General features: G+C 38.4%; 1 protein-coding gene across 5 annotated transcripts in view; it reads left to right on the top strand.

Annotated features, from left to right (window-relative positions):
* PDGFD (platelet derived growth factor D) overlaps positions 1 to 13116 on the top strand; it is a 272794-nt gene that overhangs the window by 202164 nt on the left and 57514 nt on the right.

Genomic DNA, 13116 nt, shown 5'->3' with positions numbered 1-13116 from the left:
TTCATAGAACAGTACCTAGTGAAGAACAGGCATTTAGTCATTTGTTCAGGAATAGAGGGAACTAATTTGTACAGAGATACTAGAGATAATTATGAGGCTGGCAGATTGGTTGCCCTTTCCTTTTCCCCAAGAGAAAGCCCCAAAAGAATTATACATCCTTTTGTGTAATGGTAGGAGAAATCATCGGTCAGGAAAACTCAGAATCTCCGCTTTGTGTAGACCTCAACTATGATTTTGTCCAATGTATCTGTGCCTGTACTCAGCTCACATGGTGGTGGAGAGAATGAAATGTAATGAGAGATGTCAAAGCTCTCAGATAATTTCAAAACCTTAATGCACTTTGTAGGTGACAGTGTGTTAGGCTATTGTAGGAAGGATGAACATATCAACATTTTTCCCAAGAAAAGAAATGTGAAAATGTGTCAAAGACTTTGTACGGGACAGGAACTTTTCTAGTACCTTTATGTATAGGGATCTGTTTAAGAAGATCTGTTTGAGGTAGGAATTATCTCCATTTTCAGATAAAAATAGCAAAGCACGGAGAAATTACATAATTGGTGCAGAGACTCCAGCTGGCAAGTAGTGAAGTTAAATTTGAAACCAAAGTGTCTGAGTCCTGAACGTGGGTCAAGTGATTCCCACCCTTGTGGAGTTGTTCTAACAGCATCTATCAAGTAGAAAGTAATGCAGTAGAAAGACGGTACTGGTTTTAGGGAGAATACAGTGAATGCTCACCTGGTCCTGTTAGCGTCACATGAGTTACCTAATGTAATCCTCAAAGAAACCATGTGCCAGAGGGCAGCGTTTTTCCCATTTTACAAATCAGAATCTCAGGCAGAGGGTTCACCGTGCCTAAGGTCATAGTCAATGTTCCATGTAGTAATCCATTCTGAGTGCTGTCTCCAAAGCTACTTTTTAAAAACGCTTTGACATGCTGATTATTAAAATTCTTCTACCAACCCAAACAGCTAGCAAGGATCCTTATTCAGCAGGTGAATGGCAGGGGCTTTTCAACTGCCTTGCTCTTTCTTTAAAAGCAGAAGTTTGCTTTCATTTTGCTTGTACTTAGACATCCTCTGATGAAAGCCATCCAGGGCCATCTGTATTCAAGCATCTTTATGATCCCTGCTGAGTTTAGAGATAGCTTTTAGTAATCCCACCAAATCATTGCCTGCTGACCAACCTCAGGTGTCATCTTAGAGTACTTAAAAGATTCTCATTTATTGTATCATTTGATCAGGCAAACATTCTAAGTCATTTTTTTTTTAAAAAAGGTAATTTTGTACCCTGCTGAGGGATAAGATGGGACTAAATTGTATTTGAGTGGAAAATGCTATTATCATTTTAGGAGTTTGATTGCCAAAATAAGGAATGACTCCTAATTCTAAGATCACCTTAAATGATTATAGACATTTTGAAAAATTTTTTCTAAATCAGTAGCACCAACTTTCTTGCCTTCATTTTTCCACCACTACTCTCATTCTCAAAATAGCTATCGTTGTTTAGTATTCTTTTTTCTTTTCTTTTCTTTTTTTTCCTTTTTTTTTTTTTTTTTTTTTTGACAGGCAGAGTTAGTGAGAGAGAGAGAGACAGAGAGAAAGGTCTTCCTTCCGTTGGTTCACCCGCCAAATGGCTGCTACAGCCAGCGCGCTGCACAGATCTGAAGCCAGGAGCCAGGTGCTTCCTCCTGGTCTCCCATGTGGGTGCAGGGCCCAAGCACTTGGGCCATCCTCCACTGCCTTCCCAGGCCACAGCAGAGAGCTGGACTGGAAGAGGAGCAACCGGGACAGAATCTGGCGCCCCAACTGGGACTAGAATCTGGGGTGCCAGTGCTGGTTTCACAGGCAGAGGATTAGCCAAGTGAGCCGCAGCGCCGGGCTAGTATTCTGTTTTCTAGGAACTCTGTTATGTCACTCAAGTTCACTGGATTCAATAAATAATTATTCTTTTACCTTTTTGTCAGATGCACTAAAAGGGAGGTATGTGAGCAGGAGCAGGATAGATGTGGCTAGATTCAAAACCTGCTTCCTATTACTTGGTGCAATGCAGTTCAGGGTGTCATTAGATCTAGACTCTAGGCACCAGATCTGCCAGTGACACCAACACTTACCTGTAGGCTTGGTTCCTGGTGTGTAGGCAAAGAATGGAAAAGAACCAAGCTCTATGAGAGCATTGATGTTGCTGTTCTTTTGCTTCTTTTTCTCCAGTACTTTCAGCCAGATAGTCAGCAATAGTGGAAGTCCACAAATGCCTGTTGAATAAGTAATTTAATGACCTCTGGAAAAAAAAAAAAAAAAAAAAAGAACAAGCCGGGTATTCAAGACCCCTTGATTTGTCCTGTGCTTGCCTTTTTAGCATCTTTTCCATCCCAGTAGTTTGGGCCCCTGACAGATTCACATATCCAAGATCCTCGTGTCTTTTTGCACTCTCCTCTCACCTCCTGCCTTTCCTGAAATTTAAAGTTCCATTAGCATTCAAAGATCAGCTCCCAGACCACTTCTCCTGAGACCTTCCCCCAATCCTCTTAAACACACAAATGATTCCTTCCTTGGTATTCCTTTCAGGACTTTGCTTTTGGTCTTTTACTTCTATAGGTCTTATGTTATTCATCCATTCATTCCACAGATATTGAGTAATAACAGTGAATGTGGCTGGTGCTGCGGCACAATAGGCTAATCCGGGTTCTAGTCCCCGTCGGGGCGCCGGATTCTGTCCCGGTTGTCCCTCTTCCAGTCCAGCTCTCTGCTGTGGCCTGGGAGTGCAGTGGAGGATGGCCCAGGTCCTTGGGCCCTGCACCCGCATGGGAGACCAGGAGGAAGCACCTGACTCCTGGCTTCGGATCAGCACAGTGCGCACGGCCGCAGCAGCCATTGGAGGGTGAACTAACGGCAAAAGGAAGACCTTTCTCTCTGTCTTTCTCTCTCTCACTGTCCACTCTGCCTGTCAAAAAAAAAAAAAAAAAAGAGCTTTCCATAAATCATCTCATTTAATACTCTGAGCTATTCAATGACTACTCATTATTTCATCTAACAAGTTCTGTGCTGTATGTGTGTTAGTTAACAAGCCCAGTTGTAGGGGATAGGGGTAGATTAATGAGAAAGTTATAAAACACTCCCTCCTCCTCAAGGGACTTACATCCCAGTGGATAAAGATAAACTTGGGAATAAGTACAGAAATAAATGAACAAGATACTATGGACATACATGTTTGTATTGTCCTCAAATTCATATGCCAAAATCATGATCCCAAATGTGATAGAACTATTGAGAAGCAATTAAGACAGGAGGGTAGAGCCTTTGTGATTGGATTAGTGGCCTTGAAAGAAAAGACATGAGAAAAATGATTTCTGTTCCCGAAGTGTGAGGACTCTGCAAGCAGATACCCATCTGTAAATCAGGAAGAGTGCCCAACCTTAACCCAATCTGGCCCCCGATCATAGATTTCTCAGCCTCTAGAACAGTGAAAAACAAATTCTTGATTTAGAAGCCATGCAGGCTACAGTAATTCTATCAGCTCCAAATGATTAAGATGCAAGATAATTTAAGATAATGGCAAACCGTTAAGAAAATAAAAGTTTTAATAGGGAAAGAGAATGACAAAAAGCAGGGAATTACAACTAATCCCGAAGATATGCCGTTAAGGGCAATTCTGTATCCTCTGCATTCCTGCATTATCCAGACCCTTGCTTAGTGAATAATATACTTTGCTTTTGAACAGTTAAAAAAATGTAGCCAAGGCCGGCGCCGTGGCTCAATAGGCTAATCCTCCGCCTTGCGGTGTGGGCACACCGGGTTCTAGTCCCCGTCGGGGCCCCGGATTCTGTCCCGGTTGCCCCTCTTCCAGGCCAGCTTTCTGCTATGGCCCGGGAGTGCAGTGGAGGATGGCCCAAGTGCTTGGGCCCTGCACCCACATGGGAGACCAGGAGAAGCACCTGGCTCCTGGCTTCGGATCAGCGTGGTGCGCCGGCCGCAGCGGCCATTGGAGGGTGAACCAACGGCAAAAGGAAGACCTTTCTCTCTGTCTTTCTCTCTCTCACTGTCCACTCTGCCTGTCAAAAATAAAAAAATATATATATTAAAAAAAGTAGCCAAATAATAGAATTTTGAACTTAGAATTCATTGCTTTCCAGCTCACAGACTATGCTGGTGAGAATAAAGAAATAGGTACATGATATAAGTTTGAGATAGGAGGTCTGTAAAAATCCCACATTCAAGAAATATCTCAGTTTATCCCTGAATCCAGGCAACAACGTAGCCAGCTCTGAGTTTTCCTGATCAGTAGAGGAAAAGCAATAGTTTTTCCACTCCCTAGAATATTTTTCCCTTGCCTTTGGAAAGCATTGTACTATTTTTGGCAGCAAAAATTATCTTTGTAATTGTATTTGGCTTATATGAATGCAACAATTAATTTGTACTAAATACACAGTATGTGATGGTACCAAAAAATAAAAAAAAAAAAAAGTAGAATTGATCTAGCATTTGGCTGTGCAAAGCCTAATGTTTTTATTCAAAACTGTTGATGAATATTGCTAATGTAATGACAGGCAAAAGTGTTAGATTTGATAACTGTAGTAACTGAAAGTTAAAAAGGAATTTTAAACACCCATAAACATAAACTAATATGATTCAAATGTCAGGATCTCTCATTTAAACACCATTTATCCTATTTAGAAATGATTTCCCCAGTGAATAGGAAGACTGAGTTGTGTACTCGGGAGTGAGGATGAATTCACATGAATCGAGACACACATTTGCTCCCAGGAAGTCTCTTTTACTTGGGTTAACCATGGAGTTGAAACCCAGGATCTGTGTGCTTAGCACTGAATTCCAACAAGCTCAGCTAATGGACCCAGACAGGGTCCTGTTGTTGAGATCTGAAAGAGCAAAAACACTTTGATTAATTGCTATCTGAGTGGGGGAGTGGAAAGAGGAACTGCAAGGTCAGGACTTTACTAATCTCACTTTTAGTCAAAAGAGTGATTTACAAGAATACAAGTATTACACTTTTGTTTCAAACTTTGTATTTGCCATCTCTCCAGTTTAACCACATAAATGAGTCTGGAAATCCCCTTAGAAAGGGGTCAGGTGAAAATAAAAGGTACTTTGAACTATCAGTTATTTAATTTACATGCTTCTATAATGTTAGCATAGCTATTAAATATTTTATATTCAATATAGACCATAGGAATGGTGGTAATTTTGATGGCTGGCAGCTATGATGAATGCATGCTGGTAAATATAAGAATAAGGATGAGTGTGTAGAAGAAAAATGTGTCACACGCCACGTAAAATCAGTTCCCTTGGCAATATTCATACTTTTGAAAAGATTAAACAAGGTCTTGAGTTCTTAGGACTGCTTGCTCCTGATTTTCTCCTTTATAAATCTACTATCTGCTGCATAATGTTTCATGAGGAATTTTTTCCCAAGTACAATGCAAACTGTGTTGACTTGGCTTTCTCTTTTGGACTTCAAAGGAATTTTCTCTCTAAAGTCATACCTTAGAAGTTTTAATGAGTAATGGACTAATTTGGCTTACAGAAGTAATGGTTTATTTAGCTAAAGGATTTTAGTGAAATTGCCTTAATCTCCATACTGTTTGTAATTCTCATTTTTACTAATATTAGTTTTCATAATCTAACTAGCTTTTGACCATGATAAGAATAATGTGCTTATGTAACACTAGTGAAATACAAAGAAATTTACAAATTGTTGGTAGTGTGGATTTCAGCAAAAATCATGAAATGCTCTGTTGACTTTTGACCGTGAAACAGTGTTTCCTCTCACAACCACAAGAACAATATAATCAAGAGAAGGAGAAAAAAAGGCGTTGTACTAAGTGCAAAGAAATAAAGAAAGAATAATGTAGGTCAGTATTTCTCCTTCAAATTTGTAATTTGTCTAAGGTATCAGAATAAACTCAAGCATACACTTCCGCTTGATAGAACAAAGTCTTTAAGATTAGCTTCACAATATCAAAAACAAAATCTTTAATAATTTTCAGGCAACTGATGGATTGAACCAAGTGTTCTCTTTGAAATACACTTAAGGAATGTATGAAAACCTGTTCTTAGCACAAACCAACAATGCTTATATTATATGAAAGTATTCTTTGTAAATGAAAAGAAGACTAGCTCAGCCAAGATGAAAGGATACAGAAAGGCTCAGCTTTAGGTACTTGGGGAGCGATTTACTAACCACCTGCTTCTGTAAAGACAAGTTGTTTAGGTATGCAGACTTTGCTTCCTCATCTCTTAAAGTTACCTTTGAAATAAGGAATGAGATCATGTACAGTATAGGTTTCCTATAGTGGCTAGCCCAAAGTCTTCATAAATTACTGCATTTACTGCAAAATAATTACAGAATTTTCTTTATACTAAACAACTATTCACAAAATTTATATGTGCACTTAGCTATTCAGCAACACATCATAGAGAGGAGTCTGCTAGTATCTTCCTAGATAGGAATGTTCATTTGTCACTTGTTCTGTATCAAATATGTTGGAAACTATTAGCAAAGTTATCTTATATAATTTTCAGTTTTGTATGCAACCCCTTGCTAAGACTTCCTTAAGCGGCAAACACAGCTTTAGTCTACCTTCCTAAAACCAATCCCTCCTTTCTACAAGCATGATTTTTTTTGCCTCAAGTCATAATACACAAGCAACAATTGTGGATTGTTCACCCTTCTTTTATCTGAGTAGACATCTACCTCTCTACCTGCAAGCCTATCTTGTTCCCCTTCCAGCTCTCATTGTTGATGACCTGTCATTTTTCAGCTCACTAGAGAAACTTCTTTACCCATTGGACTGGGGCTTGTGCTAATCTATCCTTATCACACTGAGATCTACTTCCCAGACTAAGTTCAACATGCAGAAATTAGAGACTAGCAAGCATAGTTCCTTGTCACATGATAGAAGAAGAAAAAATGGATGTTTTAAAAATTCCATTTACATTAGAATCAAGATTACATGAATTATTAGATGATAAATTCTAGCAGTCCTAAATTAAAATATACTTTTTGTCAATAATGATAATGATAAATTAAACAGTTGTAAAATTAACTTGTAAATCAGTGGAAATCTGTAAGCATGTCTTATCTGGGGAGTAATTTTAATTAAAGATATATTTATACAAGTAAAGATATTTTTCCAATAAGAGAACTCTTATGTTCAGGGCTTCTTATAACTCTAAGAATCATATATTATTAAAATTTCCAGTAAGAGTCTCTAATTTTGAAAGATACTATTTGATTCTTGTTAATTGCTGATTCTTGGACTCTTGATATTCTTGTATTAAATATCTCTACCAATGAAAACTGGCTTCCTCCAAGGCCTTTCCCATATTATTTATGAAATAGCTAGTTTGATGATGGGTTGGTAACAAAACAATCTTTTAAGATTTTTTTGGATTACAGAATTTGCTTGATCCTAAGGGTTTTTAGTTTTCACTTTCTTCTACCCTGATAGACTTTAGGACATCCGTGCACTATGATTTGTACATACGCTGTTGGAGTACATGCCAGAAGTTCAGGAATAGAGTATGACATCCTTTGTTCTGAAGAATCACCGAGAGAATGATCCAAGGGCTGACGCCTCCAAGTTTAACATTATTTGAATTTCTCCAAGTGGGCCATTAACAGAACAGAGTTCATGAACTTTAGAGGAATTCATTGTAGAAGTACATATTGATAGTGTGTTGTTCATTATTATTTAGGAATCCTCAAAAAATCCCTTTGTATTTCTCTCACATTTCAAAAGCAACACCTGTAAGCATTAGCTTGCTCAAGAAACAATGATGCAGCTGGGACAGAAACATCATCATTTTCTGCCTAACTGCAGAAAGTAACAATGAACAGAATGAAGTTGTTAAAAATGAAAGAAAATATTCTGAAACATATCCTTTAAAAATTTTCCCAAGGTTTGTTATCCTTGGTCAGTTAAAGACTGTATTAGTTGAGAGTTTTTAAAAAACTGAGTAACTGCATATGTGTTCTCCATGAAGGTGGACTATGTCCCTCCAGCAGTAAAGAGTTTATGCCTCAGCTATTCACAAACAGCAAGATCCTCTAGGGGAAAAATGAACAGTTCTTCTTCTGTGAGATCCAGGTAAAGGTGGTAGAATCTATTCCAGATGTTTGGAATACTGGCCTGGCAGCAGCTATCTCTAAAAACTGGATCCCCAGCTTCACCGTTAGGAAACAGAAGGCTGCCTTTGGACATCCGTTGCAGGCACCTAATGGTTGAATGTGTGCAGGCTTTCTGTAGTGAAAGAATGAGCAGATGATTTGTTTGTTAGCTTGTAAAGTTATGTTTTCTGAAAACAAAGACTCCCACTTGTATCTTAGCCTTAAGTAACAAAGATTGTTATTTTAAAATTCATTGCCTGTGGGGTTATTTTATATCCAGCTATATTTCCTTTCAACCTGGGGATAATCATTCTCAAACAGTCTGACAAATGCTTGCCTGACCCTGAACTGAATACTAGATGAGTATTTTCATGACTGCTTTTGAAAACATTAGAAGTTTGCACTGCATTAGCCATGTTTTAGGTGGGGTCAGATATGATCATTCTAGAAGTCTCTTTGTCTTTGGACAATTTTCAAATTTATAATTGATAAGTAGCATTTATATACTATTTTTATGTTCCACCAGGCCATACATAACTAAAAATGGTCAATAAATAATATAATGTTGTAATAATAAGGCTTTATGGGAAAATGATCACCCTCACCCCAATCTACTTTTCCTTTTCCATTATTATTTTGGAAATTTACCATTTTATTATTAATGCCAGGTATTTATTATAAAAGCTTTAGAGCATATAAATAAGCAAAAGCAAGAAAATACAACTAATATATCACTCAGTGCTAACCAATATCAATATTTTGTGAATATATATTCAGTCTTACTTCAGTCATATAACTGTACATTTTTCTTGAACAGTGGTATGATATGGAACATACTTATAACATTTTGATTTATACTAGTTAATTTCATCTTAAGGATGCTATTTATCTGCTATGTTACAAGTGTGTTTACTGGATTGTCATTGTGCTTTAAATTTTTAATTTTGATTTCTTTGGCATTTATACAACATTTTGTATATGTAGTGTGCCAATTTTTGTGTTATCTGACTTAGCATTCATGCTTAGAAATATCTCACCCACACTGCCCTTATATAAATATTTTATCTGTATTTTCAGGTTTTTAAAAGTTTATTCTTACAAAGTTACCTAGCCTTTCTAGTCTATAACACTTTTCTCATATGAGCCAACAAATTATGCATACTAAGCTATTTAAAAGGGAAGATCTAAGAATCATATCTATGTTTTCAAAACGTTTCCAAATACTAAAATGCATTAAGTGAGGGAGTGAATTTTATTTTAAAATGTCAAGTAATGAATTTCACTGCCAAAATATAATCATGAACCTGAGTTTAATATATGTAATTAATATGTTTTAATGACATCTTAATTCTGATTAGATTAAGACAATGCAGATGAAGATGCCTGTAATTATAGAATGGTATATGACAGTATTTACTGGGTTGGAAAGAGCATATGACTAAGAAACACACAGTAAGTGATTAGATTCTAGTTCTGACCCTGGTAATTTTTTGGTGTATGTTGAATGAATGATTCATTGTACTTACTGAGCTTCAAAGAGCTTCCTTGGACACCCTAGATGACCTCAGGTGTATAGTAAGTCACCAAGAGCAGCAAAGTGCAAAGATCCCCTTTGTGAACTGATGCAACAAAGTAACAAAGATACCAGCTCCTTTATTTTAGGACTGAAGATGCTACAGTTTAGGAGCAGGAGGTAAGGAAAGCAACAACCGAATGTGCACTAACTTCCTGGAGCTAACAAAGAGTTATTTCTTCTCAGAAGAATAGGACAAATCTTTTAAAGCACATATGAGAGCTTGTTATATCGAACGAAAATGTGTTCTTTGTAAACTGGGATGGTTTTTTGGACATTTTAAATGATTATTCACTGTTTGTTCTGTTTTAGCTTTCCTGAAAGTAATGGAAAGAGAAAGCACTGTTATCCTAAGAGCACCCATGAAAAATTAGTTTGTCTTCATGAGCTGGGGCTCACAGAAAGATGATATTGAAACTATATAACAAAAGGATGACATGGATACTAACTAATCAGAAGGAACTGTGGGTATAAACTATTGACCATTCCTAAGTTTCTACCGGGAGCTAGAAAAAATGGATTGTGTGTGGAAAACTCATTGAGAAACATGAAATAGAGAGCAAATTAAAAAGATCCCTACCATTCTGAAGCACACTTTCTAGTTGGGAAAGAGATGTTCAGCATAAAACAAACAGAATCATTTCAGAAAATTACTTTAAAATATTCTAGTTAAGCCAGTCAACTAGATAGAGTGATGAAGTAGATAGGTGATACGTAAGAGTATTGTAAATAGAGTGCACAGGAAATTTTGTTAGAGATCTGATACTTAAGGAATAAATGATGAGGAGCAGCCACTGGGGCAGTTCCAGAAAGTGCATCTGGACAGAGGGAATAACATCACATTAAACCCAAGGGGAGAAGAAGCTTGGAGGTTTGTGTGAAAGACTAAGAAGGTCAGTGTAGCAGAAATGGAGCTGGTGGGAGTCAGAGAGTATAATCAGAGTATGAATCAGAGAGTAACACCATAAGATAAGGTCATAGGGATAAATAGTGATCAGATCTTTCCTTTTGGAGGGTTTTAAGCAAATAACAGAAGTGATTGGATTGACAATTGACTGCTACACAGAATGTGGACTCAAGGAAGAAAGTTAATATGCAGTTGAGAGGCCGGCGCCGCGGCTCACTAGGCTAATCCTGCGCTTTGCGGCGCCTGCACACCGGGTTTTCTAGTCCCGGGCGGGGCACCGGATTCTGTCCCGGTTGCCCCTCTTCCAGGCCAGCTCTATGCTTTGTGTCCAGGGAGTGCAGTGGAGGATGGCCCAAGTACTTGGGCCCTGCACCCCATGGGAGACCAGGATAAGTACCTGGCTCCTGCCATCGGATCAGCGCGGTGCGCCGGCCGCAGCGCGCTGGCCGCGGCGGCCATTGAAGGGTGAACCAATGGCAAAAGGAAGACCTTTCTCTCTGTCTCTCTCTCTCACTGTCCACTCTGCCTGTGGAAAAAAAAAAAATATGCAGTTGAGAGACTTGTTAGTATCTTAGATGGGGGTGGTTATGATGCAGAATGTATGAATGTATGAAAGGTCTTGGAAAATGCATATCTGTCGCTCCCCCTCTTCGTGGAGGAACGACACTAAACCCTGCCTAGGCTTCCTTATCCGAGTCACGGCACCATTATGTCGCTCCCGTCTTCGTGGAGGAATGACACAGGACCCTGCGCTGTTCTTTTGTCTGCTCGGCCCTCCCCGGGTTTGCTGCTGGTTCTTCCCGGGTTGGCTACCGTCCCTTCCACCTCCGTGGAAGGGCGGTTCCCCCTGCCACTTTCCCCACTTCCGCGGGGGAGCGGCACACCGCCGGCCGGCTCTCTCGGGGGCTGCACAGGTGTTCCCCTTAGATGTTCCTGGTGCATGTTGTCTCTCTCCTCCTTTATAGTCCTTCCACCAATCCCAACTCTGCTACCCACACGCCGAGTACGCTGCTCTCCTCCAATCAGGAGCAGGTCCTGCTGCTTATTGGTTGAACTGGAGGCAGCTGTGTAGAAGCTGTTACCTCCTCTCCCAGCGCCATATTGTGGGAGAGCAGATGCATAGAATAAGTCTTAATTCCAGTAACTTAGTCTAGTCCGAGTTGCTCCCCACACATATCATGAAAAATTTTTGTATGAATTTAAAATTTTGCACCAAATAAACATACCTTCAAATTCCATTTTTCCTTACATAGCTATCTAGCTTTCTAGTCTATAATACTTTTCTCATATGAGCCAACAATCAATGCATACTAAGCTATTTAAATAAAACATTTGAAATCTCTAATTAGTCGGTGAAGTTATCATGGTCTTCCCTATGCTGAGATTTCCCCTTCTGGACCAAAACTTTGGAGGTTCAGTGTTTTATTTTTATAAGGGATATTGTTCCCTTTTATGAGTTCATTTTAAATATCTCATCTATAAACAACAGCAGACTTTTTAAGTATCATAAAAGAAAGTTGGTTTCTCTTAAATGTCTAATTGTTCATGTTGCTAAGAGAAGATGAAATTATGTTTTATCTAAGAAAATGAAATTCTTTATTATTTGTTCCTATTAATGTTTCTAACTGGCTTCCTACTGTAGCCCAGTGAGAAAGTTAAAAGTTCTTTGTGTAACACTCATCTAGGTGCTTATAAATGAGAAGCCCTTTATACTTTAAAAGCTTAATAAAAAATTTACTATATATCTATGGAAGAAAAAAGTATAATCACAGAACTTAGCAGGTATAGGTATCAGATATAAATAACTAACACCTAAGAGAATGTCCTCATAGAACGATCTACCAATATTCTGCTTTATGCCTTTCCTGATGTTGTTAACTCCCCCTTTTGGACACTGTTCCGTCTTTTTCCCCAAGGTAAGCATTATACAAGCCATTAGCAAAAAATTACTGCACAATTTCCACTTAGGAAATAGCTCTGATGGTCCTAGCTTTGATATAGGATAGTTATATCACATAGGCCCCATCACTTCACTCTCTGAGAACAAGTTTTCTAATTGTTAAAATGGAGAGATTGGACTAGATAATCCTAAAATTATTTCTACAACACATGATCAATATAATCCATTATTTGCCTTAGTTACATTTTTGTGTTGATAATGTCCAAATCTATATTTCACATTGAGGTACCTCTGGTGAGGTCCATTTCCATGTAGAAAACTTCTTGGACATCTCTATCTGTATATTATACCAGCACCCTAAACATGACTCACTGACTATGCCCAACAACTTGTACCATTTCCTGCATAATTTCCACTCACTAAGCATTTCTTTTCCTTTGAGTCTTCTATACTACATACCTTGCAATAAACATCTACTTATCTGCCAAGAGTTCAATAAAAAATCAACTTCCCATGTTAAGTTTTTCAGAGGCACTTTATTTTCAGGTTTACTTGTCTACTGCTGTCAATGGTAATCTGATTAGCTGTATCAGAGCAATTTTTGAATTTATT

The sequence above is a fragment of the Oryctolagus cuniculus genome, chromosome 1 (assembly GCF_964237555.1).
Source record: "Oryctolagus cuniculus chromosome 1, mOryCun1.1, whole genome shotgun sequence".
Classification (NCBI taxonomy): Eukaryota; Metazoa; Chordata; class Mammalia; order Lagomorpha; family Leporidae; genus Oryctolagus; species Oryctolagus cuniculus.
The sequence above is the reverse complement of the archived record's forward strand: the minus strand, read 5'-3'. Positions and strand labels throughout refer to the sequence as shown.